Source organism: Chinchilla lanigera, unplaced genomic scaffold, assembly GCF_000276665.1.
Source record: "Chinchilla lanigera isolate Chin_1 unplaced genomic scaffold, ChiLan1.0 scaffold00010, whole genome shotgun sequence".
Classification (NCBI taxonomy): domain Eukaryota; kingdom Metazoa; phylum Chordata; class Mammalia; order Rodentia; family Chinchillidae; genus Chinchilla; species Chinchilla lanigera.
This window is the reverse complement of record NW_004955411.1, coordinates 721,626-748,451: the sequence shown is the minus strand read 5'-3', so window position 1 is coordinate 748,451 and position 26,826 is coordinate 721,626. Positions and strand designations below refer to the sequence as shown.

The 26,826-nt window shown below is 39.6% G+C and overlaps 1 long non-coding RNA gene across 1 annotated transcript; it reads left to right on the top strand.

The window, feature by feature from the left end:
- Window positions 1-968: 968 nt before the first annotated feature.
- Window positions 969-11,122, top strand: LOC106147817. Its single transcript, XR_001232794.1, has 3 exons — window positions 969-1,001; window positions 10,062-10,436; window positions 11,090-11,122. It is a non-coding gene; the product is annotated as an uncharacterized LOC106147817 (long non-coding RNA).
- Window positions 11,123-26,826: the final 15,704 nt, after the last annotated feature.

Here is a 26,826-nt window from a genome sequence, read left to right as displayed (position 1 = left end):
CCGGAGAAAAACCAAAAAAAAAAAAAAAAAAAAAAGAGGTACCTTCCCATATAGTGCTTGAAACTTCAGCTCCTGGCTACCAAGGTCTACATCCTCTTTCGAACCTCTTGACTCTAGTTAATGTCTAGCTTTGTCCTTGACAATGGTATCTGACGGAGAATAAGGAATCTCTCAGATCAGCTTAGTCATTCATATTTACCAAAATTGTGACTTGACTTTTGCGATGATTATGAAATTTGTTGTTTTTAATGTATTTCATAGAATGCATAACTTCTAATATAATAAATATAGGAAGTAAGAGATGCTCAATTAAGAACATAGCATTTAATTCAGAGAGCCTGAGAACCAGACTATATATATATATATATATATATATATATATATATATATATATACCTTTCCTACCTTCACTAATCCACAGAAAAATAAGGAGACTGAATCCACATGCTCATTATACTCATTTCCATCCTTTTCTTTGTTCTTTCTTTGTGCTCAAATCAGCACAATAGTCACAACTATGTGTATTGTCTTTAAATGAAAGCTCTCAAAAGCAGAATGAGGAAGGCTTGTGTTTGTTATGGTCGCTACATTGTGTCAACTTGGGGAGTCTAGAGGTTTGTGTAAGTGACTCAGCAGTACTACATCCTGGGGTGAGAAGGACACGCCCTTACCCTTCTGGAAGGTTGTTCATTGTGTCAATTTGAGAAGTTTAGAAGGCTAACTATGTGACTCAACAGGGAGCCAGGGTGCTTACTTTCTATGCATCCTGAGCCTGAGCAAGAGGAGGGCGTGGAGATTATGTGAATGCTACACCCCCCCTGGGTGGAGGAGCCTGCTTACAAAATAAGGAAGGAAAAGAGGCTTGCTCTTCTCTGCCACTGCCCCCTTTTTGCTCTTGTTGCTTTTGCTGTTCTCCACCACCATGAACAATTGCCCTCTGCCCTGTGCCACTCTGCCTTGGAGTCAGCCAAGTATGGACTGAAACTTCCGCAAACCGTAAGGTAAATAAACCTTTCCTTCCTTAATTTTGGGTGTCAGGTACTTTGCCTCAGAAAAGAGAGAAAAGTAACCAAGACAGTGTTTTAAACTAGGTAGACTCACTATATCAGTTCCCTCAAGTAGCAAGTATTTGGGGGAGAAGGATCCAGTTATAAGAGCTTGACTTCTTGTGATTCTCTTTGGTATCAAAGATGGCTATGTATGAGTCTGTATGATACAGCATGAATAGAACCAGAAGCAAGGGGAAAAATCAAAATCCTCATAATAATAAGTGCCAAACTGAAATTTCGCCAAGCTACCTACTGGGTCAGACATCAAAGAGACATATGGTGAATCCCAAACAATAATGCCGTACCATTCCAGCAGATATCACAAGAGTCATGTGCTTCAGATTTGACAATAAAGAAGGGAGAACAAGAGCAACTGGGAGATCAGTACTGGATGCTGCCTAGTGAGGGCAAAGCTTTCATCATCTGAGTTTTGTTGCTGAAACATTTAGATAACTTCTCACATATGTTATGTCTGGCTGATCTAAATTGATGGGAAGGATAACACAGTGCTTAAAATGTTTTTGGCACTTAGTCACTAAAATCAAAGCCTTATTAACAGTAGCATGGTTTTGATATAGAGCATTCTTTTGAGAATAAGTAATATTTTACCATCACCTCAGGTGATGGACAGCTGGCACTAGATACCAAATTCAACACAAAGCCTAGAATCACATATCTGCAGATGTAGGAGTGTATTTGTTCCATCACTAGCTCAGAAGGACTGAAAGTATCCATTCTGCCAACTCTACTGCAGAATGAAAGGCACAGACATGGACTGTTCAGTAGATATTTTTGGCATGTTATACGGCTGCAGTGCCCATGACTTTTGCCAACAGATGTAAAATGTCTTCTCATTCCACTAACAGCTCAAATCCTATTTGGAAATGTTTTAATCAACTAGTTGTTATATTTTGGTGGTGATATAACCTTAGCAAGTAAACTATATTAACTCTTACCTGTGGAAAATATCCTGGGATTTGTTGTTATGTATGTAGGTATATACAGGATAGTTAACATAGTTGATCTGCTTTCTTCTATTTCTTTGCTGAAAAAAACTGTCAGTGAGTCCTTGATTGATCAGTATTGCATGTCTCTATTTGTGTTCATGAGAAACCACTTTGAAGATATCAATATTTAATACAACAAGCATTGTTAATTTCCTACCACTTTGTAACTCTGTGTTGTCTATACTGTTCTTTTGCTATTTTGTGAAAGGTTGTCTGTCTGTTAATGTTTTCCTCCTTTTATTTTTAAAATAAAAAAAGAAAGTCGGTGTTTATTATAAATATAAAATACATATTGTTTTGTCTTGCACATAGTAGATGCTCAGTAACTGTGCACCTCATGGGTAAGTATGTTTGTGAAGTGTTGTCCCAGTTATAAGGAATCCATGCAAATCTCATGACTTCTATATAATACTTTTCAAATTACTAAGTGACTCTTTACAAAATTCCATTAGCTCAATACTAGTAGAAAAATATAAAAAAGTATTTACTATATCCCTTCCTGATGTTAAAGACCTCCCATTCCACAATAACGTCTGAAGAAAACAAACTAAAAGGCAGGGAGTTAATTACATGGTGGGGGAATAATAATAAAGGCAGCCTTTACCCCGAAAAATGTCTGATCTGGTACTGAGAAGAGAAGATGCTGCTCAAATGTGCATAGCTGAGAAGAGTGTTGGTCAGTGCCGGATATAATTTCTGAGCCGTAGAAATCAAAGCAGTAAGCTTCTTGCTGAGCAGTGATAGTAAGAGTAGTCGTCAGGAAGAAAAGCACCTTTGAGATTTCTTCGTGAAGAAGGGGTGGTGGTGGGGAAGAGTGAAGAGAAGCATTTGGTAACAGACTGTGTTCTATCAAAAAATAGCAAGGCCTCGAAGTCACTTTCCAATGGCAGTCTTCATAAAAGTGCCTGGCAATGAAATGTTTTTCCCCATTGACAATATAGGGGAAATTACCCTATTTGGGGAATTACCTATTAACTTCACCACAGATGTATGAACAATAACCCATCAGAGACACTAAGCAGACTACTTTTAGACCATTTAATTTATTGTTAAGAATATTATAAACAGATTTAGATATTTGAACATATGCTATATCTGTTTTCCATGGATAGGGGAGGAAAGACAGTGCTTATTAAGTGACTAAACTTCTCTGGATATTTTAAAACTGTGTATGAACGATCATATCTCCATTACAAAGATGAGGAAACAGACTGAGAGAATAAGAGTGATGTAGCCAGACTGGCACCAAAATACAGTCTCTTTAAGATCTAGAATCAGACATCAGGAAAACAACAGTGTGAAGGAAAAATGAAGTAGATACCTGGCAATCAAGAAGGAGTTGAGAGCAAAATTAGAAATTACAGAGAAGCTGGAGAAACTGAGCATAATGCAAGGAAAAGAACGAAGCAGCCTGGAAAGCTATCCTCGGTTCTCAGGTGGAGGTTGTATCTTTGGTAACAAACGGTGAGCCAGAACTATGTCAGCAGCTCTGGGGAGAAGCAGCATTAGCAGCATTAGCCCCATTAAAAGCTCACAGTTCTTGTGCACTGAGAAAGCAGCGTGGCACTTTATTCTGAAATTAACTCCTTCCAGAGCAGGCTTGGGTTAGAGAAGAAATATATAGTAGAACCAGCCATATTTGAAAGTGTTTAAACAGGAGTAATTTGGGAAAGTGGTTAATTGTTGAAGAACGAACTATATAACAATCACACACCGTGGTTTCTGGGGTCACTCAACCACAGCATGTAGTTTGGTCACAAAATAAAGTCACAGAGGGTGCAGTCTGGACAAGATGCCCTGAGGAGCTTAATCTCAGGCTAGAAAGAACGAGAGGATCCTGCCCTGCACAGGGAAAGATCCGGACTGGTGGTTCTTGGTTTGTAGAAGGAGCTGAACCCAAAAGTGTGGTCAGTACATGGACCGCTTCAGCCCACCATCACACTACCCACATCCAGCACAAAGATGAGCGAGCTTTTGGCTTTCTCCACCTACTGATGTGATCACAGATGCGCCTCAGCAGAGAAAGTTGTCACAGCCTGATTATATGGACAGAGAGGCCTCTACAGGCCACAACTTACACGAAAAAACCTGAGACTTGGAGCTCATGGAGGGACATGAAAAGTAGAAGCAGCTGGAGTAAACACAGCCCTAGGATAGGTTCTTTTGACTGCACCTTGCAGGAAAGGTAGAGCAGGTTTCAGCACTCACATAAGAGCACCATGATGGTCTGTATTATTACCTCACCAAACAAAAGAAACAGACTGGCAGATTGGATCAAAAAACAAAACCAAGCGGTAAGCTATATAAAAGACACACACATAATCAGAAAACAACTTCACACGCTAAAAATCAAATGATAGGGAAGCATATGGCATACAACAAAACCTGAAAGCAAGCAGGACTAGGTGTCTTTTTGCAGACAAAGTTTCAAGTCAAAACTGGTCCGACAATGCAAAGAAGGTCAACACATATTAGTTAAGGGAACAATACACAAGGCAGAAACATTTATAAATACAAATGAGCCAAACACCAATGTAACCACCTTCAAAAAACAAATTAGACATAAAATATCAGATAAAGATCAACACAATTATCCTGGGAGTCCTCAATACCCCACTATCTCAAACAAACAGATAAACTATACAAATGATCAACAAACAAATATCAGAATTGACACATTCTTTCTAACAAATGGATTATATTATATATATATACATATATATATATATGTATATATATATACACACACACACAAAGAGTATTCCACCCAAAAACAGAATACACATTCTTCTCAGCAGCACATGGAACTTTCTCCAAAATATACCACAAATTATCAGATGAAGCAACTAAAATTATCCCATGCATATTATCAGATTATAGTGCAATGAAAATGGAAATCAGTGGCAAAAGAAACCCTAGGAATTCTGCCAACACATGGAGATTACAATATACAGTCATGAATAATCAGTGGTCACAGAAAAAATTAAGAAAAAAATGAGTTCCTAGAATCAAAGGATACTTCCAGTGCAATACATGAAGACCTACTGGTGGCAATGCAAATAGTCCTAACAGGGAAGTTCATAGCTATGAATGTCTACATTAGGAAAACCAAAAACAAACCACCACAACAAAAAGAAAAACCAAGCAAGCTCACATAAATAAACTAGTGATGTACTTCAAGTCCTAGAAAAGCAAGAAAAATTTAAATTCAAAGGAGTATAAGAAAGAAATTGCAAAGGGGAAAGCAAAAATTAATGAAATTGAAAATAAAAAATATCCAGAACCAATGATTCAAAGAAGTGGTTCTTTAGAGAAAAAGCAAAATAGACAAAATCTTATCTAATATTACAAATAAAGTGTGCTTGATTCAGCAGCACATATACTAAAATATTACAAATTAAGAAAAGGCCCATATTGATGCAATTAGAAAGGAAAATGCAAAAAAATGGAGTATGCCAAAATCCAGATTACTAATAAATACTTTGACAATCTGTACTCAATAAATTGGAAAACCCAGCAGAAATGAAGTTTCCTAGGTATTCACGAATTATCAAAACTGAACCTAGAAAACATAAGCATTCTGAATAACCCAAAAACAAACATTGAAATTGAGGTGTTAAAAAATTTAGAAAGTACAAAATGTTCAGAATAATGAACTCAGCACTGAATTCTGCAAGAATTTTAGAGAATTCTCCACACTACTATTCCACAAACTCCTTAATGAAATTGAAAGGGAAGGAGTACTACCAAACTCATTGCTGGAAGCCATCACTACCTTGATTGCAAAACCGGACAAACGCAACTGAAAGAGAAATCTATAGACAAGTCTCATTAATGGTCACAAAATATACTGCCAAAATAGAATGCAGAACATTAATAAAGAATATAGTTCTGACTAAAGAGGGTTCATCCTAGGGGGTATGGATAGTTCAGCAAACATGTCAAAAAATATAATATATCACACAAAGAGAATTAAGAACAAAAACCATATGATCATCTCCATACATGCAGAAAAATCTGTTGACAAAATCCAACATCAGTTAATGATAAAATTCTGATGACAGTAAGTATAGAAGGACGTTATCTCTATTAGATTAAAACTGTTTAAAACAAACCTGTTACCAACATAATATTAAATAGGAAAAATTGAAGTCTTTTTCTCTAAAACCAGAAAAAAAGGGAAGGATTGAACTATCTCAACTTCTTCTCAGTACAGTACTTGAAACTCCAGCCAGAACAATCAGACTGGAGAGAGAAATAAAATGGATATGTTTTAGAAAGGAAAAAGTCAAATTGTCCTTATTCCCCAAAGACATGATCCTTTACACAGAAAACCCATAAAGTTCCACCAAAAGATCTATAGAACAAAGGAACAAATTTAGCAAGATAGCAGTAAACAAAATCAACACACAAAATTTAATAGCATTCTTGAACACCAATAATAAATCCATTGAGAAAGAAATTAAGAAAACAATACCATTGACAGTACCTTCAAGAAAAATTGAATGCTTAGGAATTAACTTCACAAGGAAGTGAAAGACTTCTATTAAAAATAATACTCTAACATGCCTATATTTATTTACCTGAGTAACCAATTTGAGGATAACAATATGTAATACAACAACCATTGTTAATTTCTTATCACCTTGTCAGAAATTCTGTATTGTTTTTGTTGTTTTTAGATTGCTTTATTTGTGTATCTGTTAATATGTTTTGGTTCTTTTATCTTTAAAATTAAAAAATTAAAAGAGAAAAAGAATATATATACAAGAATAGCTGAAATAAGTGTATTGCTGATGTCTATTGGTTTATTGAAAAGAACAATTACTGCTTAAATTTTGAAGGGAACAGTTAATGATTAAATTTTTTTTCTCCCTTGACCAATTTAGCATGCTTATGTCTGGTAATTGGAACAACTAATTTGAAGACAACAGTATGCAATATAACAATTGCTGTATTCCTACCACCTTGCTTAATGAAACTCTGTATCATTTCTAGTGCTTTTTTATTAATTGTTATTGTCTTTAATTGTTTGATCAATCTTGCAGCCTTACATCTGATAATCTAAGCAACTTCGTTGAAGATAATAATATGTAATATAACAGTCATTGTTAATTCCTATCATCTTGTTTTGGAATCCTGTACTGTTTTTAATGTTTTTGTATCATTTTGTTTTTGCCTTCATCATTGTTATTTTCTTTTCTTAAACATAAAATAATAGGGGCTGAGGATTTAGCTCAGCGGCACAGCACCTGCCTCTCAAGTGCAAGGTCGTGAATTTGATTCCCAGTACCGGAAAAAAAAAACAAAACAAAAACAAACAAACAAAATAATACTCTGAAAAAGAAGATTGACAAGGACTTTCAAAAATGGAAAGATATACGTTTTTCCTGGATATGCAAAACTAATATTGTCAAAATAGCCATACAATCAAAACTAGTATATAGTTCTAAGGCAATCCCAACTGAAACACCAATAGCATTCCTCCTAGAACTCAAAATAAAAATCCTAAAATTCATGTGGAATCAGAAGAGACCCAGAACAGAAAAACAAAACGTGGAGAAGAGCAAAGTAGGAGCCATCACAATCCTACATTTCAAGCTGTATTACAAAGCAACAGTGACAAAAGCAGTGTGCTACTGTCACAAAGATGAAAATATGGATTGATAGGACAGAATAGAAGATTTAGAAAATGTATTTTGGAGGTAATATAAACTCTTCGAGAAATGGTGTTGGAAAAACTGGCTGTACACGTTGAAGATTAAATCTAGAACCAGATATACCACCATGTATTAAACTAAAATAAAAATAGATTAGAAAAATAAATATTAAAGAGAAACATTTAATTGGAAGAAAAAATAGGAAAAACTTTTGATCATAGATATAGGCAAGGACTTTGTGCATAGAATGATCACTGGAGAAGAAGCAATAACAAAAATCCACAAATGGGATTATATCAAATGAAAAGCTGTACAGCAAAGGAAGCAATCACATCCGGTGAAAAGATAGCCTACAAACTAGAAAAAAATGCCAGTCACTCCTCAGGCAAAGGACTAATATGTGGAATATATCAAGAACCCCAGAACACACAATAATGGACCCGAACAAAAACCGATCAAGTGAAACGAATAGATACTCCGTGGAAAAAGAAGTACCAATAGCTATATGAAGAATCTTCAACACCTCTAGACCTTAAAAGTACCAAGTTAAAATGACACTTGAATTATATCTTACTCCAGAAGGAATGACTAAATCCAGAAATCAACTGACACCAAAGGCTCTGGGGCAAAGGGAACGCTAATGAGATCACTGTGGAAATTAGTGTGGAGATTCGTCCAAAAACTAGCAGTAGTTTATTTGACCAAGCTACTCCACTTGCAGATATCTTCAAGAAATTGGTAATGCTGGGAGCCGCTGAAACTGGAAAATAATTACAGGTGCAGGATGAAGCCAGCGGGAGAATACGGGAGCTCCTCGGAGTAAACAAGCCATTGTAACTTGTTAACTGGTGGCTGGGCAGCCAGGCGGAAATTAACCAACCGTTGGAGGGTATAAATAAACGCTCTACTGTTTTGGGGGCAGTGCCCCTTCTCTGCTCAGGAGAGAGGATCGCCACCTGATCCCGGCTATTATCTCTTGTCTTTGTTTTCTAAATTCTCTCGCCGTTTTCTCCCGGGGACCACCGAGAGACCATCGAGTTATACAAGCTAAGCATGACGGATTGCTGTGATATATACGTACTTATGTTGACAGCGGCACAATCCGTAGTTCCTAGAACTTGGAAGTAGCCTTGTGTCCATCACCAGGTGGATGGATAAAGAAAGCGTGGTTTTTATACACAAGGAAGTACTACTCCGCAACAAAGAAAAAGAAACCTGAGTCATTTGTGGGAAAATAGATTTATTCTGAGTCAATATTTATTAAAAAGACCTCAAAATACCCACAGATGTGATAGCAGTTATGATTTTTGAATCCCTCATTACATCTGCCTGCTTTTCACTCTCCCTTCTGCTGTAACTTCGTATGCTCATTAGTAGATTTTATGCCATATCATATGGTTTTGTTTAGCTTTTGTTTCTGAGCTAGGATCTTAAAGAACCTTTTCCATCAGAGAAATAATTTTCTTGCCAGAAATAACCCAGGTTTCACTCAGAAGTTTAATTTTGTAAAAATTTCATAATAATTGATTGGAATATGGAGTTGTTTTTCTCTACAAATATTGTCAGGGCAGAAAGTCATAAGAGTGCTTTAAAATCTGGAATTATTCAATTTCTTAAATTTCACTAGCCTCAAATATGCCGTTAGTTCACAAATAAAAATACATCAAGATGAAATCATTATTTTAATACATTCCCAACAGTTTGAATCACCATTGATACATGCATGGTTGTCTCATTGGGAAGTTTGTACTACTGGTGGTAGAAAGGATCTAATCACTTTCATCAGTCTTTTTAATAACATTAATAAAGTCTATAAATGGAGGAAATTTAGTTGCTTGAATTTAAGTAATTACTGACCAAATGTAAATATTAATTAATACTATTCATACCAATTAAAAATACTACAGTAATCAATGAGTTTGTTTCATTAAATTGAAAGAAATCTATTTATGTTCATAAATAGATTATCATTAATTAATTCTCTAAATTTTAGCTAGGAGGTCTTACAAATACATACCCAGTTGCTGGTGTATACAATACACATCTGCTGTACCACAAATCATCTGCCTTACAACTTGTATACCATTTCAATACTTTTCTTAAGGAAGTGTATTATGATGACATCTTGTTTCTAAATCAACGTTTTTCTTTCCACAACTATAATCAAAAACCCCCTGAGAAGTGGGTCACCTTGTGCCACCAGTGGTACAAGCTATAAGAAATGATCAAATTCCCATCAGAGCCACCTGGCAGCGAAATGTATGAATTATGGCCCAGTCATGAATGTGTTAAGACAATAACTTATTGTTATTCTGTAATAAAATATAAATTTTTATAATTTCCAGAAACTTCTAATCAGTGAGGAAGAAGGTGCACACTGAACAAGCAGTGCTCTCCCTCCCGAAGATCAATACCCACACCAGAAGAGCAGCACCCCTCTTGTGTGCAACCAAGCAGACGCTTGTGCACCTACCTCCCTGTCATGAGTAAGCAGGCTCGCACAGGACAAGAGTGTCCCCTCCCCGTGTAAGCAAGTAGACCCCTTTCAGACAAGCTGTGCCCCCGACAAAAGGGTGCCACCACCCAGCGTAGTCCAAGGCAGCTCTCCATTTGCTGCTCCTTGGCACTGGGCAGTGCAGGTGAGGACTGACCAACCTGATCCTGGATGACAACAATGCCAGAAAAGAGAAGGGAGCAACCACGTCCCAGCGCTGTGGACGGTAAGTCCAGCATTCCACTCGAGCCCCTACCCTGCAGCTTATATCCGGCAGAGACCAGGGGGCTGCTCATGTTCTCTGTGTACTGGAGGGAGCAAGGACTCATCTTGACTTCCCTGCTAACAGCATTCTGGGTGGACAGGACAGAGGGGCCCTGGCACAGGAAGGTCATGTCAAGCACCCTCAGACTCCACAGCTCAGGGTAGAAAATCGTGACTGGTGGAATCCCAAGACTGCAGATCTTAGAAGGAAGCCATTTGTTCAATAACACAGGAATTTTTTCATTGACTCAATCTTCTTTCGCACTATTTTTCTTTCTTTCATTTGATTTTTTTGGAGATTTGAGGTTTTCTTCATTCTGTTTTTCCCTTTTTAGTTTATCTCCTATTCTGTTCCTTTTCAGCTCATTCCCTTATTTTTTTTTTTCATTTCTTAGTTTTGTTCTCTTGTGTCTTTCTTTTTCTTGTTTGCTCTTTCCTATGACTGTTTTCCATCAGTCTTTATTTCCTTTTCCTCCTAAAGAACACCCTACCTCAATTTTTTCTACTCCTTCTCTTATCACAAGGATTAATTTTTCAAATTTTGCTTTTATCATTTGTTGGTTCCATACCCTCTCTACTTTACTAGTATAACTACTAATCTTTAAAAATTTCTAGGTGGGGCGTCGTGGTGCACACCTGTAATCCCAGCACTCTGGAGGTGGAGGCAAGAGGATCCTTGCAAGTTTGAGGCCAGTGTGGGCTACAAAGTGAATTCAAGACCCACCTGAACTGCATAGTGAGACCTTCTCTCAAAAAGACAAAAACAATTAAGAAATAACAAATAAAAATTTCTGGACAGGTAGTTACATTTATGCTTTTCCTGTTGAATACTGTCCCATTGTTAGTAGAAGTAAAATGGTTCCATGTAATAGATATTTAGTGTAGCTCAATTATAGGTCAACATTTGCTTTGCCTTAGTGTTCAGACTACACTTATAGGTATCTTTTCCATTGGAAAAGGTGGTTCCTTACTGGTCCTTAGGGTTTATCATGATCAGTTCGTACTTGATGCCATAATTAATGATTTTATTACCATAGCCAAAATGACAGAGCTATTATCATTAATTGATTTTCAGGATGATAATATCTGAACATTCTTGAAGTCAGTAACAATACCGTGGCCCATTCCTGGAAAACTTGGCTCCTGGGATAGAAGCAAAGGCCAGTATTTAGAGCCATGCACAGCGGACACCACTGAAAAGTAGACTTCAACTAGAGAGGTCCCCATATTAGAAACAAAGGTTTCCACTATAATCAAACTGCAAGACTTTGCACAAAAAATAAACAAACAAAAATAGAAACATGAGAAGTAAAGCCAATGAAACTCAAGATGAAAGGGTAAAAAAATTAAAAGCCATACACACTGAATATTCAAAATAATATCAGAGATGATAACAAAATAAGTCAGGCATTTGGCAAGCTACAGAAGACATAAGTAATCAGAAATTGGACCCAAATAAAAGGATCAGTAAGTCTAAAGAATACAATAATAAACAACTCAAAGAACTTCAACAGAATGATGCAAGCCATGCATGATGGCCACTGAGAAGAAGCAGAGTCCACAAAAAGCCTCTAAATAATGAGCTGTGTATGGTGACACACACCTGTAATCCCAGTGAGAGGGCAAGAGAGACTCCATTTTCTTTTTTAACTCCATATTAAAAGAAGTTCACGTAAACTGTGGTTGACCCCACTCTTCACCCCAGGCCCCTTGGTCAGTTATCAACACACTTAAGGGAAAATAGAGTCATAAAATGGTAACAGAACAAACAGAATAGATGGGGAAGTAGGCTAAAAGTTAAATTGCAATGGTCATCTGGAATCTGGCTGTCCAACAGCTTCTGAAATAAGTAAACTTTGTGATAATTGTGTGACATTCTTGTAAGATTCCAAAAAATGAGGTAATGGTAATATGGAAACCTAAAATGGGAACCTAAAATGTACTTAAACCAAGATGAGACTCAGGCCAGGGTGGGCATCTTCTCTGGCTCCTGGTTAGAGACCGTCCATCAGCCCGTTCAATAAAGATTTGATTGTTCCTGCTCTTTCAGTCTCTTGTGAATGCCATTCTCAATGAATTCACTTGCCATATTGCCAGCACTTGGAAGGCTGAGGCAGAAGGATTGCTGCAAGTTCCAGGCTAGCCTAGGCTACATAGTGAGATTAAAGTCAGCTTGAACTACATAGAAAGACTCTACCTCCACAAAGGTTCTAAATAGAAATATAAGAGATTAAAACTTCTGCTAAATAAGAAGTTTAATCATAAGAAGTGACCAGTGTGAGGACAGGGTAAGAGGACTAGAAGACAGGATGTTGCTGGTGACCAAATTATGCAGTATATCTGAAAAACAAAAAGAGAACATGAAAAGTGAATCCAAAAGCTTCTAGATTACACAAAGAAGACTAAATTCAGATTAACTGGAGTTAGTGCAAAAACAGAGGACAGCAAAGATGGCATAAGAAACATGTTTACTGAAATAGTAGTTGAAAAATTTTCAAATAAGGGAAAAGAATTTAACATACAAATAATAGGAATAGAGAAACCCTAATAGCCACCATCAGAAAAGAGCCACCCAGTGACAGATCATACCCCAAATCCTTGAAGTCCAGCACAAAAACATAATCTTAAAAGTGCTTAGAGAAAAGCAACAAATCACTTATAAAGGAAAACCCATTAGAACTAGAGCAACCCTCTCAAAACAAACCCGAAAGGCTAGGACAGTTGCAGTGAAGTGTTTCAAGTGCCAAAGGAAAACAATTTCCAGCCCAGGATGATATATGTTGCAAAACTATCTTTCAAAATTGGTGAAAATTAAATACTTTGATGATAAACAGCATCTTAAGAAATTCTTGACCAAAAGCCCAACACTTAGCGAGTCCTAAGCCAGCTTGAACTGCATAGTGACAGCCTTTCTCAAAAAAATAAAATAATAATAAAATAAAATCAAAATGGATCATAAATGTTAGAACAGAAACACTTAAACTGCTAGAGGACAACATAGGTAAAACTGTTTAATTCATAGGAGTAGGCAGGGACTTTCAGTACAGAACACCAGTTACACAGAAATAAGTATGGAGAATCAACAAATGGGATCATATCAAATTAAAAAGCTCCTTTGCAGCAAAAAGAAACCCAGTGATAGCACAACTTATAGAATGGGTAAAAGATTTGCTACTATACTTTAGACAGAATACTAATATCTAGATTATATGCATAACTAAAAAAAATTAGACTATCAAAAATAAAAGACACCGATAAAACGTGAGCAAGTCAAATGGATATACAATTTATAGAAGAAAGATATACAAATGGCCAATAAAAACATGAAAAAGTGCTCAAAGTGAAAAATGCTCAAAGGGGAGGAAAAGGAGATATATATGTAGCAACTTCAGTCAAGGAATATACACAGTATGCATCACAAAGATATAGAAAAAAAAGCAGGCAATGTTATCAAAAGGTTGATGGAGGTGGGTGGAAGGGGGAAAGGGAGATAAATAGAAAGTTGAAGATATGTCATGTGTTACCGGGGCTGGAGCTGAGAAGACCCCGAGGGTGAAACGAGGAATTCATCCCATCCTGTTTAAAACAGATTTGCAGGTCCACTGACTCCAGTCACAGAAAAAGAATTTCCAGTATGCATCAGGAAGAGGAAGAGAAGGGTTTACTAGGAGCCGCTCAGGTGTAGAGTGCAAGTGCTCAGAGAAAGGAGGTGCATTGCTGTGGGCCAGGAATGTAAATAGATGTAGCATCTGTCCTACACTCTCCTGGGGCTGCCTGCCTTGTGGTCTAGTTTTAGAATGCAGAAATCACCTTCCTGTTGGTCAATGAGATTAGCATCCAGGTGTGGGGATGCACCTTGTCTTGTTCCTTTATGATGTTCAACCTGAGTTTTCAATCACTGCCTCTCTGCTGTTCCAGGAGGAGCACGCTACTCCCTTCCCTACACTGGCTGACAAAATGCTTGCTAGCTGGAGATTCGGGGCCTTTTGCTTCCAGAGAGCAACTGGTGGTCTCACATCCCTGCGATGTACACTCTGATTTGTCTGTTGTTCTTTCTTTCCTTTCCCCGCCAAGTCCTGTCACCAGACAGGAGATCGAAACACGCTGCAGGGGGCTCCAGTGACTGGCGCAGTGGGAAGGGTCACTAATAATGCATTACGTACCAGGGTGGAATACACTTAAAAGGGTGTCTGCAAGCTGGGTGATCTACAGTTCTCAGTTCTGTCGGGTTCCAGTGCAAGCTTTCTGCCGTGTGTTTGAAGTTGAGATACACTGCCTGCCATTACTGCTGCCCCTTGAAGAGGAGGAAGTGCAGTGTACAGGTGAAAAGGCCAGGTTAAGAGCCTGGGTTTACAGGCTTTTCATAAGGACCATGAGGAACTTCTAAAATTGTTTTTCCTGGAGGGGAAATGGCTTGAGTAATTTTGTGTCTTGGAGATGCAGTTTTTCTTAAAAGCACAATTTTTAAATATTGATATCCTTGTCTTCTTCCCGCCTAGTTTTTATTTCTTCCACCCTGTCTCATCATGTACATGTACCGATTCCCCAAAAGAGCGTAAACATCGTGTACTGCAAACCTGTACTAATAAAAAACTCTCCTGACTGATGTTTGTGTAGCTGTAACTCATTCATTTAAAGACTGAACTAACTAAAAGTTGTAATTCCTGCCAGAGACCTAGGAGGAGAGAGGTCGGGTCGGTGGAACAAGTGCCTAGAATCGAGGGCTGAGACCCCTGTCTTTGCCTTCAGCTTCGGTGCCTTTGTCCCTCTGTCTTGCATTCCACCCCTTTCACTCTCTGCTGTTGAGTCACATTACCCTCATTACTATGGAATCCTCTCAGAAGCATTTCCCTGCTTCACAGTTGCGTATGTTTGCGAAGGTTTCGGATTTTCAGTCATTCACAGTTTGCCTAACGGATACTTGGAAGATACATTAATGGATTATTATTTTTATTCCAGGCTATTTGAAACATTTTAAGATATTTTTATCCTTTGGTTTTTACTTCTAACAGAATTCAGACTATTTAAAAAATATGTGCCTGATGCCCTGAGCAGAACAAAGGAACAGCTAGTACAGGTCAATTTAAGCAGTTGTGAGTATATAGAAGAAGAGCTTATCCCTCTACTTAAAGTTTTTAAAGTTTTGTTTTTACCAAAGTTTTTATTATTGAAATAAGTGTAGTGGATATTGTTCCTGAAATAGCTGGTTTGAGGCTTCTGAACAGGGGCCACCTTGCTCAGGTACTTACAGAGCCCTGTGGGCTTCCACTATTCTCTCTAGGGAGTTAGCGGGTCGTTGTCTCAGGTAGCTGAGGGAGCTCCCAGGAAGGTTCCACCTGGACCTCTTCAGAGCTCAGTGTTTCTCAGGTGGCTAAGAGAGGTCACAGAGGATGCTCCACCCTGAACTAAAGGAGCCCTCAGGAGGGCTCTACTTTGTTTTCTTAAAAGTTTACAGTCCTACCCTGATCTCTTAGGAATATATTGCTTCTTACATGGCTGATTGGAGCCCTTGTGACTCCACTCTGCTCATGTAACTTATTTAAGCCCCTGGAAGGGGGTCCTCCACTCCTCACTAAGGAGTCAGTGGGCCAAAGGGAATGGAGGATTGTAAGGAAAAAAAGCCACTTCACCTGGAGGCAACTACCTCCAGAGGTTGTGGTAGTGGTACTTGAGTTTCACAAGGGACGCCTTGTGAACTCAACATGTCTGCATCCTTCTGCATGGGATGCCATCTGCAGATCTGGTGTTCTTTTTCCATAGGCCCCAAATCCTTCCGTGAGAAACACTCTGCAGATCCCATCCACCTCCATATCAGGCTGTATCCTTAAAAATGTGGAAAACTTTGAATCTGGGGATAGCAAGTTGGAGCTCCTCAGTCTCTACCCGTGTCTTTATGAGTTGAAAATGAACTAGTAAATGTCTTTATGAACTAGAGATAGATACACAATGGCAGCCTAATTTGTAATTTTTTAGTAAGATTGTTTCCGCAAAACACATAGAAAGTAGCGTGAAATCCTTCATGTTCAGGCTCTTATGGTTCTTTATCTATGGGAAGACGCAAAATTCATGGTACATAAAAAAGATCCCGAAGAAAAAAAATACCTGGGATGCTTCTGTCCTCAGACACCCACCTGTCATTTGGGGGGGGGGTGTCTCTCCTGCCTGTTTGCACCAGAAGCTGGGACGCCAGACAGACCCAGCATTCTGTAAGGTTCTAGAGGTTTTATTGATGGGTGCAAGATCCCTTGACCCAATGGCTGCACACAGCCTTTTCTGTGTTCAGTGATCAGAATCTGGATAAAGCTAAAAGGAGAAAGGCTGAGGGAAAAAAGACAGAGCAAAATTATGGCTGTCTCAGTTTGCAGTGTTTTAAGCACACCCACATCACTCAAAAGAAAATCCAGGCCCAAATAAGGCCTACAAGAAAACTGGGCACTGGGCAGGAGACTGTGCCAATGCACTGCCCGGGTATGCTCCACGTGTCAGCCGCCTAGTGTGCCTGACTTATAGCACTGGAGGACTGACTGACCAGCTCCCAGAGAGGGGCTGGGCCAGGCAAAATGCCCACCTCCTTTCCTAATGACAAGGACTAAAGAGGCCCAGGACAACCTTCAGTGCCTCTCTCCACAGACATCTCCACTGCTTGTGAGAAACTAGGTGACCCCAGATATCATGAATATCAGGAATAAGCAATTTTAATTCCTTTGGCTTCTAACTTCCTTCTCTGAAAAACACTCCTCATCTGTAGTGATAACTGGGATTAAGAGGGCCTCTGGTTGAAGCTTCTTTACTTTGCTGACATGTCAATTAAAAAATCAAATGCTCAATGATGAGTTTTTAATTGTTCCACAATTTTCTGATGTAGGAGGTAAGGTATAGCAAAGCCGGCTGGGAAAAAAAGAAGGCCCTGTCAATTACAAGACCTTAGGATGGTACCAAATAATTCCCAGTACCCTGTGTGTGCAACTTCTCGCAGGTTTCCATGGATGTGAATGGCACTTAAGGACACCGCCTCTGTGAGGAGCTGCTACCATGATTTCTCACAGTAGCCCACTCTGTGCCTTCTTGACACAAAGGGCACTTCCAGTTTTGCTTTCATCCTTTCCTGTCTTTGTTCAGCCCAAGTTTGCCCTCCTGAGCTAGTTTTTCCCTGACCCCTTACCCCTCACTTTCAAATAAACATTTGGGACTCTTTTTAGTGTATCTCATTCAATTCTTTGTTGAAGGCAAGAAGGACTTAGAAAACATTTAATTGGTGAGCCATTTCTAAAGCAACTCCCTGACAACAGTTCTACTTTCTTACTCGTACAAGGAAGAACACCACTCCTGTGTATCTCTAGAAGGCCTGAGACTCCTCTTCAAAAAGCAAGACTCTAGAACTGCTGTGGGTACAGAGGAGTAGAGTCTTTAAGGACACTTAATTCACCACCACTTAAGTGGGAACTGTACTGAGACTCCTGCTTTTAATTAGATCCTTAATGTGGGCCATCTTGCCAGAGATATGGCTTTCAGGTTCTTGGGGGTTTAATCTAACACCACTATTTGCCTTTCTTCTTCCTTCAAGGAAGTGCGGCGATCAACAGTCTCCACATTAGACACTAATGCTTTTGGTATTGTCTTCTGACAGTTTCTCTTTTTAAACCAAAAAATGAGCCAGAACAACCCAAGATAATTGGAGAGAACATAATCCCCACGAGGTAGGGCCCGCAGCTCCTTTCAACCAGAAGTAGCTATACGAAGACAGACGACTTTCAGCACCCCATCAAGAATGAAGGGGATTATTTCTCTCAGGAAAAAATGAAGCAGGAAATTAGTGGATGGCCAGCAGGCTGAGAAAGTGGGTGTGAACTGTCAGTCATGGAGTTTCAGGACATGTGGACTAGTCCCAAAACCCTACATCTGGGAATGGTCAGAGAGTGCAATCTTCAGTTCTTCTTGGGGGAACGTGAGTAGGGTTCTGATAGGACAGCCTACCTGACATCAGCCTGAGGAGGAGGAGATACAAAAATGGTGCCACTGAGCTCTCGGGCACTGTGCTTTCTCTTTCACAGTGGTCTGCTCTCACCCTACTTTTAAGGGGCCCACACTGTCCCGCAGAATACGTTTCTTTTCCAACCTTTAATAAATGTAAAAGCTTGCTACCTTTCGAAATTCTCTTTTCCAATTCTATGTTCAGCACAAGAAGAACCTAGAAAACACCTCTAGGAGGGCACCCCAGAACCCTAGAATTTGATAACAGCACCATATGGCTGGTTAGTAAGAGTGCCAGAATTCAAATGCATGTAATTTGACTTCAGAGTCTACCTTTTCAATTGTAAGACTAAAGATGTCTTGCTTAAATCACACTAAGCAAAAGTGAAATACATAAATTATGAATATATGTGTGTGAATGGCCTATGTTATTCAGATTTTCCATAATTTATCATTTTGAACGGGAAAGTTTGCTTAATAAGTACATTAGAATAAACCAGCGTGAGTAGGTTGACCTTCACATTATACTTCCAGTTTCTGGGAAAGTCTCTTCTTGTAGTGTGTGGGCCATTTGTTCTGAGGATGGAGTTCTCACTCTGACACATGGTTAAATCTGTAGGGTGACCAACAACAAGCTTCCTTCTTTACTCGCTCTTTTCTAGCTGCAACACGTCCACTATCTCCCTGTCAGTGTCAGCACCGCACCCAGGGTGCCGGCTGATGAAATGAAATGTTTTGAGCGAAGCAGCGAGGGAGAGCTAACTCCCTATGGTCTTACGAGGGTGGGAAACATCGTCCACCCCTGTGGGGCAGACAGCTCCTCAGTCTACCAGCTAGCTGTCTCATAGTCCCGGCCCGGAGCCTGATCAGAAAGGAATATCTAAAAGTATAAACTAGGCATATGCAAAGTAACTGAAAGAATGTATGCGTGCAGTTCCATACAGAGAAGTGCATCTATAGACGTGTTTCTAAAAATTCATTGTGCAGTGCACATACGTAATTTTATTGGCCACTTAAAAATCACTGCACTTTTTATTTATTTTTTCATTAGCACACGTTTGCAGTACGTGGTGATTACATTAACCGTGGGAGTTGGTACATTTACACAGCACATCTTAATTCCTTTTACTTCTGCCTCTCCCTCTGCCCTTCTTTCCTCCAATTCTTGGCTCCTTTTCCATTTGTGAAAGATCTACCCTCCAGTTTTATTTTTTTGCATGCTTTCTCTAAGATAATTGCTAGAAAAATGAAAATACTCACTTAAAAATAATTTTTGAATTTCCACTTTTCAAGAAAGTTGGTAATACAGACGGGATATGAACAAAGAGCTTTTCAGTATTTGCCATCTATCATGAGGTTTGAACTGACCACATGAATATTAGAAGACACAGATTTGCCCTTTGTTGTTACTGAAATAAAGCATGACTTTTCATTCAGATATGTGATTATTTCATATTAACTCTATTTACATTTTATGAGGTTTATTGCTGCTTGCATATGTAATATTACAGGAAAGGGTGTTAGTATGCCCACTTCATGAAAAAGTAACATACAATAAGATTCCTATTTATTAATGTCTTCAGAGGTTTCAAGCAGAACAGCAGTTCAACTAGTTGTAACAAAAGCTTGATCATGCTTTTCACAGGATTCCTAGAATCATAGTAAGCTGTTAAATTTTTATTCTATCTGGATAAAAGCCCTGAGTTTATTATGAATGCTGTTTTACTTTCAATTTAAAGTTCAAAACTAAGCAGAAAATTCTTTGTTTTGCATAGTAGTGCAAACAAAACTTTTGGTGGAATACAGCATTATTATTAAGCAATATTTTTGGCAGTCAGCTATGAAGAAGAAATGTACTTGGAAATCGCTTGTGAAACACGAATAATTGGGGAATGTGGACAAACTGGGAAAATAATCTCTTAATTACAACTGAAATATAGTTGGCAAACTTTACTCATAATAGGGAATATATTCATAAGTTTCTCCAGTGAACTGACATACAAAATTAAACAAGACATTCTGTTAATATAACATCCACTTTTCACTGACCATCCTTGATATGAGCTTAAAAATGTGGTAGAAGTTTTGTGAACTACATTGCAAATCAACCTCAGTCTTTAGCAGAGTACTGTGATGGCAATTTTTAAAAGGAAGTGAACAGTTTGAACACATGTATTTAATAAACAGAACACTATAGACTTAAGCTTTTGAAACTTTTAGCAAATTGCAATTATAGAAAACAAAAGGTGAAGGAAGAACATTTATTTATTTTTTTGAGACAGGGTCTTTCTACGTAGTTCAAGCTGGTCTTGAACTCAATACATAGCTCAGGCTGACCTTGAACACACAATGGTCCTACTGCCTTGGTCTCCTGAATGCTGAGATGATAGGTGTGTGCCACCATGCCTAGCTTCAGAAACTTTCAAGTTTAGGCTTAATATCTCAGGCTAAATAATGAGGCTAATATAATATATTAGACTTAGTTCTTTAATTGTATAGTTGAATTTTGAGAGGACTATTAATAAAATTTTGTTTCTTGAATAAATTTATATTCTATGTGGAGAGATATTAAATGAAAAGATTTAGACTTCCACATTAAATCTGAAAAATAATCATAAAATATGTATCAAGTAGAATATTAGTATTGACACTGAAAAATCCATTTAATTTGAAGAAAATATATTCGTAGAGACCATTTGATTGATGGGCTTTACCTCATATATTTTTTACAAACAGAAAATGTTCTGAACACAGTTAAGAGCTTTGCACTTTAAAATCAATGTGGTTAAAATATTTTAAAATTTAAATAAAGTAAAAGAATTGAGAATGTCTTTTATTTAGAAGATTTTTGTCTGAGCTTACAAGGAACATTAACAACCGTATCAAAATAGTTTCACAATTCAAAAGACATTGATCAAAAGAGAAGGTCAAATGAAAAGGGTATTTTCTTTTTATTAAAATATATAATTTTGGAAAAGAATGTAGAAAATATTATGAAAAGTTATCATCTTGAAAAGATAAACACACAATCACATATTTTAGGAATTATCAGTAATATGCCATTAGAGGAGTAAATATGATTAGTGAATGTATTGACTCATGAATTATACTGCAATACTCTCAAAGACATTGTCATCACATGGGGTGCAAGAGGTTCCCCCAGTTAGAGAGGGAGCCCTTAGCTTACGCAGGCAGAGAGTGGGTTGTCAGATTGCTGACCTGTGTCACAGGAAAACATTTCAGCAAGCATGAGTGAAAGGTTTATGCCTCTTCCATGCGGCCTTGAGGGGCCCTCCAGACAGAGGATTATGCATCCCTGGCAGGTTACCCATTAATGGGTAGGTTAGAATACAAATCATTTTCACGCTGTAAAATTCAGAGACGAGGGGCACAAGTAACAGCAACACTTCCTTGAGGGTGGAAGTCTGAGGAATTTGTGAATCTGCAGGGCTGGAGGAAAGGCAGAGGCTCCATTTACAGGTGAGACGCATGGGCCCAGGTTATAGGCTTACCTTGTGTTTAAGACTTGGAAAAAACTTTTTGAGTGAGTTTCCTGGAAGAGAAAAGCTTATATATTGTTACTTTGGATAACCTTGACTGTGACCAAAAGGTGTCATTTTCCTAAAGGTATAATTTTAAAATTATAATTTTCCTTGTCTCTTTTCACCTGTCTTTATTTCCTCTATCTTAACTCAGTGGGATTCCACAAAGATGTAAATGGCAGGAAGTAGAAGTCATGAGGTGTCAATTCAGAGTCTGTCTCTGACAAAATAGCAGTTCTTTTAAAATTCAAAAGTTAATGTTGTGGTATACAATCAAATATTATTCATATATTGTGGTGGTCTTAAAGATGATTGGCCACAAATGCTTTGACTATTTTAGTCTGACCGTGGCATCTACGTCCCCTCTCCTTGAGCCAGGAGAAACCTTAATTGGCTCTTTGCTAACCAACAGCAGCCTGTGGCAGAGGTGTGTTTTGACTTTTGGGATGAGGTAAGAAAACGTCATGCAGGTTTTGTCGGATTCCTTTCTATCACTGACTCTGAGAGACCCTTCCTGAGACACACGCTTTTAGACTCCAGCTCTGTGTCCTAAGGAATCCATGTCCCGTACAGAATCATGAGCAGATGCACCATCAGCAGCCTCAGCCCAGATGCCTGACTTAAAGAGAACCCAGCTTGGAAGCCGAATGCCCAGCCCCAATTATTCAAGCTCTCAGCTGTCCCAGCAAGGCATCAGGTATTTTGGAGCAATAAGTATTTGTCCTTTTGGTGGCCTTTCTTAATTCCAGATCCACAGAATGTGTAAGGATAATAAAAAGATTGCTATATGTAACTCTAAGTTCCAGGAGTTTTGTTACAAAGTAGTAGTAACCAGAACATGTACTGAGACCTAACCTTATAATCGTCGTTTAAAATCATAAATCGTTCAGAATAGCTAAGGAACTCGCTCCCCTCCCCCCCGCCACTTGAGTTCGGGTGGAGCCCTGGGGCCGTTCCTTCTTCATCACTCTCCTCTAGCCTCTTGAGCTAGACACACCCTAGGACCCTTTAGATGGTCACAGCCAAAGCACAAGCTCCCCTTTTCCCTTTCTCACCTTTGAGCCTGAAAGCCTGATTTCTCGGCATCATGGTCAGTACTCCCTTCCTGTCTTCACAGCACCATTTATTTCTTCATGGACTTCAACAGAGGTGGCCACTTTATTTCACCACCAGGTGTATACTTCGCAGTTCTCTGCTTGCCATGCACAAAGGCTTGGAATCTATCTGTCGATTCCTCCACACAGTAACATTTGGCAAGCCAGCCAGCATGCATCACCAGATCTTACCAGACATCAGAGACATCAACGGCCAGAGACCTCACCAGATATCAGCCAGGAGTGAGCAGGCACCAATAAAAACAAGCCCAGGTGGAAAGGAAGATAACTCCTCTTGCAAGACTTCCTCTCTTCTCCTTTGTATGAGCTACCGAGGGTGCTTGTTGGATCTATGGGGTGGATTCCCTGGGTGAATGGCTCACTTGATTGCCATTTGGAGGTGACCAGGTGGCAGAATAAAAGGCTTTGGGCTTGGTGAGGACCAGAAGGACTCCCACACATCAGGTGGGTCTGTGTTTGGGTGATGCCCTGCCGTTTGGTGTTGGCCCTTGCAGCACGGGGGTTTCCTTTAAGTAGCTGTGGTTTTTCTTGCCCCTGTAGACATGTAGCTATGCTCAGAAGAAGGCAGATGGCTGGCTTATAGGTGACCTTGGGGGCTGGAATTGCCCAGTGAGCTGGGATCTGCATCCTTCTGCCAGGACAGATGTTTCTCCTAGGTCTGGGAAGTATGGACCCAGCCCACTTAATATTATTCCTTTTAGTGGGGCACAGTTGGCAGCATGTCTATCACTGTGTACACCTGAGGAGCCACTTGCTCAGTGCCGCCCTGTCTGAAGCGGGAGCCATGGGTTGTAAGTTCACACTGAGTGAGTGCTGTTTATGAGTTGCTTCCTTTTCCCCATCCTTTGAGGAAATTCTAGTTCTTTTCATGGCCCTCCTTCTGGGAGGCGGGGGTTATCTATCAGAGAATTCAAACGGTTTGGCTTTTTGGTGCTGAACGACTCAGGGAGAGAGAGAGTTGAAAAGTGCAGAGCTTTTCCGTGCAGGGGCAAAAAGGAAAAGAGAAATTTGTGTGTTAATGCTTGGGGTAACTTCTCTAATGCCAGTCCTCTCTCCCTGTTGTACTCAGCTTTGCTTTTGTCATAACTGTGGCCTGAGGTTTATATCTTGTGTGAAAAGATGTGTAACCTGTCTTTGCTGACTGACTTGTAATTGTGCCTCATGTTTATTTTGAGAGTTTTGTCACCAGACACATATGCATTGTGGTTTGATCTAATGAGATGAGTTGGATATTTTTTGAAAGAAAGAGAGAGAAATTTTAGTCTCTGTTCCACGACTGTTGGATACACAGAAGAATATCATCTGTGGAAGTGCCCTTTCCTCAACCAAAGGCTGAGAGCCACATCTAAGGACAATTGTGTTTTGGACTTCTATTGAGTAAGGCTTTGTTATCTCTCACTAGACAGGATTAACCTAGGAACACGCCTGGGAAGATCACACAAACAAATTTCTACTCGCATCTACAGTCCCATCATGGGAAACGCCTGTTCTACTCCCTCTAAGGCCTCCTCCCTCATAGGAACAGGCCCATCCCCAGGTCCTCCAGAAAGATCACCTTATGTCCTTATGTAATGAAAAATGGTCTATGTGTCCACCTGGTGAAAATGAAGCTTGGGAACTCCTTGGCAGCCTAAAATACGGCACTGGTGCTCACTCAGTCCTGGTGATGTCCAGCCTCAGAGGCTTCAGCTCTGTGAAGGGTACCTGACTTGGGTGCTGGACAGGATCATATTTTATGGAGCATATGACGTGCTGGATTTCAGTTATTTCTTTATTGCAAGAAATAGGACAATTGTCAGATGTACATATGTTCAATCCATTATGGCCCCTACTAGAGACCTGCTCTGTATCCTAAAATAAATACTCCCTTGGGAGCTGGTGCTGCTGAGGACTCCCTCTGCTCAACTCCTATTTTTATCCAGGCTACTTCTTCACCGGCCTGATCAGCCCTTACCCTCAGGAGACAAAGGTGATCTTCCAAGCTCACCCCATACCAGCTCCAGGTCTGCCTACCAGAGAATCCAATTCAGGGAGCTCAACCTCTAAGTCAGCCCTGCTCTAAGGGTGGTGGGTGCTAATGGCTCCTTTCAGATATTTAGCAGTGCAGTTGCAGATATTCAGCACTGAAAGGAAAAACTGGATAGATTATCTGAGGACACTGAAAGATTTACGGGTGGTCTCCAAGTTTGAACAGTGGCTGTGACGTGATCTGACGAGACTTCTGGTTCATCCTCATTTCTTGCTGCACAGAGGTGACAGGAAAATGACTGTAAGACCTGCTAACCAGGCTAATGATAAAGCCTTTGCAGCTCCACTGGCTGGTGGTCAGCTAACTGCTGTATTATCTGAGTCCTAAGAGGGCCCCACATGCGATTACCACAGAAGCCAAATGAAAAATGGTTCATCAAGGCTGTTTTAGTGCCAAGGGAGCCCAAACTATAGTAAGCTCAGGTCTACCAGTAAAGTCACTGATAAAATCCAGTTGTTTTCAGCTCCATCTGCAAGAGGCACTCTACAAATACACTAATGTTAACCCAGGGCCAGAGAAAGCTATATTGCCTTAAGACTGTAGTTTATTAGTCAGTTAGCGCCAGATATTAGGCAAAAGCTCCAGAAACCCCAACTGACTGAAAAATCCAGGATAAGTGAATTAGTCAGTGTGTCTTATTCAGTCTTTAATAACCATGAAGCAGAAGACAAAGGAGAACTAAATAGGGAAAAGAGATAGACTAAAGCTATGGTTGAATTAATGGCTAAAGGTCAAGCCTGCAGCACTAGAAAATGAGGTAATCCAAAGAGTGATGGAAGCAAGTCAGAGTTCTTCAAGTACAAGCAACCAAGGAGTTGGGCTAAAAGATGCCCTCTGAGGTCTCCAAACCCTAGCCACGCCTGTCAGAGCTAAGAAGACCCTTGGCATTGGAAGAGTGATGGTCTTCACTCCCAGCAAGTGATGAGGTCTTCCCTCACTGTGGCACCCAGGGAAGCAGTCCAGACAGTGAGCAGGGCTGCCTGAAGCAGCCTATGTGGTTCCTGTAGAACTGTATTCCCATCAACCTTCAGGAGGCTTTGATGACTCGAGAAGTAGCTGAAAAGCACGTTCGATTTCTCTTCAGTACTGAGGCAATTCATTCAATTCTATTTTCTTATTTGGAGGAGTTTCCCATACCATTTTAAACTTATTGTGGGCTTTGAAGGAGGTAACTTCACACGTTTCTTTACTGCAACTCATAAAGACCATTTAGAAGATTTCCTTTGCCAAGCTGCCTGTATGGTGACATTGGAGTGCTCCATACCAGTAACTAGAACAGATATGCTCTTCCTACCCAGGGCTACTCTGATATTTAAACCTCTGCCAAGCCATGTCTAGTTGCTAGGGACCCAGCCAGACCAACCCCAAGGCATCTGATGTCTCTGGCAGGAGTCAATCCTCAAGCATTGTATGACTGCACCTCAGTGAGGACCATCAAGACCACTCTAAAGGACTCTAGTCTGTCTCCTCACAGAAGACAGTGTTTAGGCAGGGGCTAAAATCCATCACTGATAAGTTTTTGGCTACAGGGTTACTGGTGCCATGCCAGTCCTCATGCAATGTACCCATTCTACCAATAGCCAAGCCATCAGGAAGTACCACCTAATATAGTATCTCAGTGCCATCAGTGAGGCTGTGGTACCTATTCACCATTAGCAGCAGACTCATGCACCATTTGAACACAGATCCCAAGAG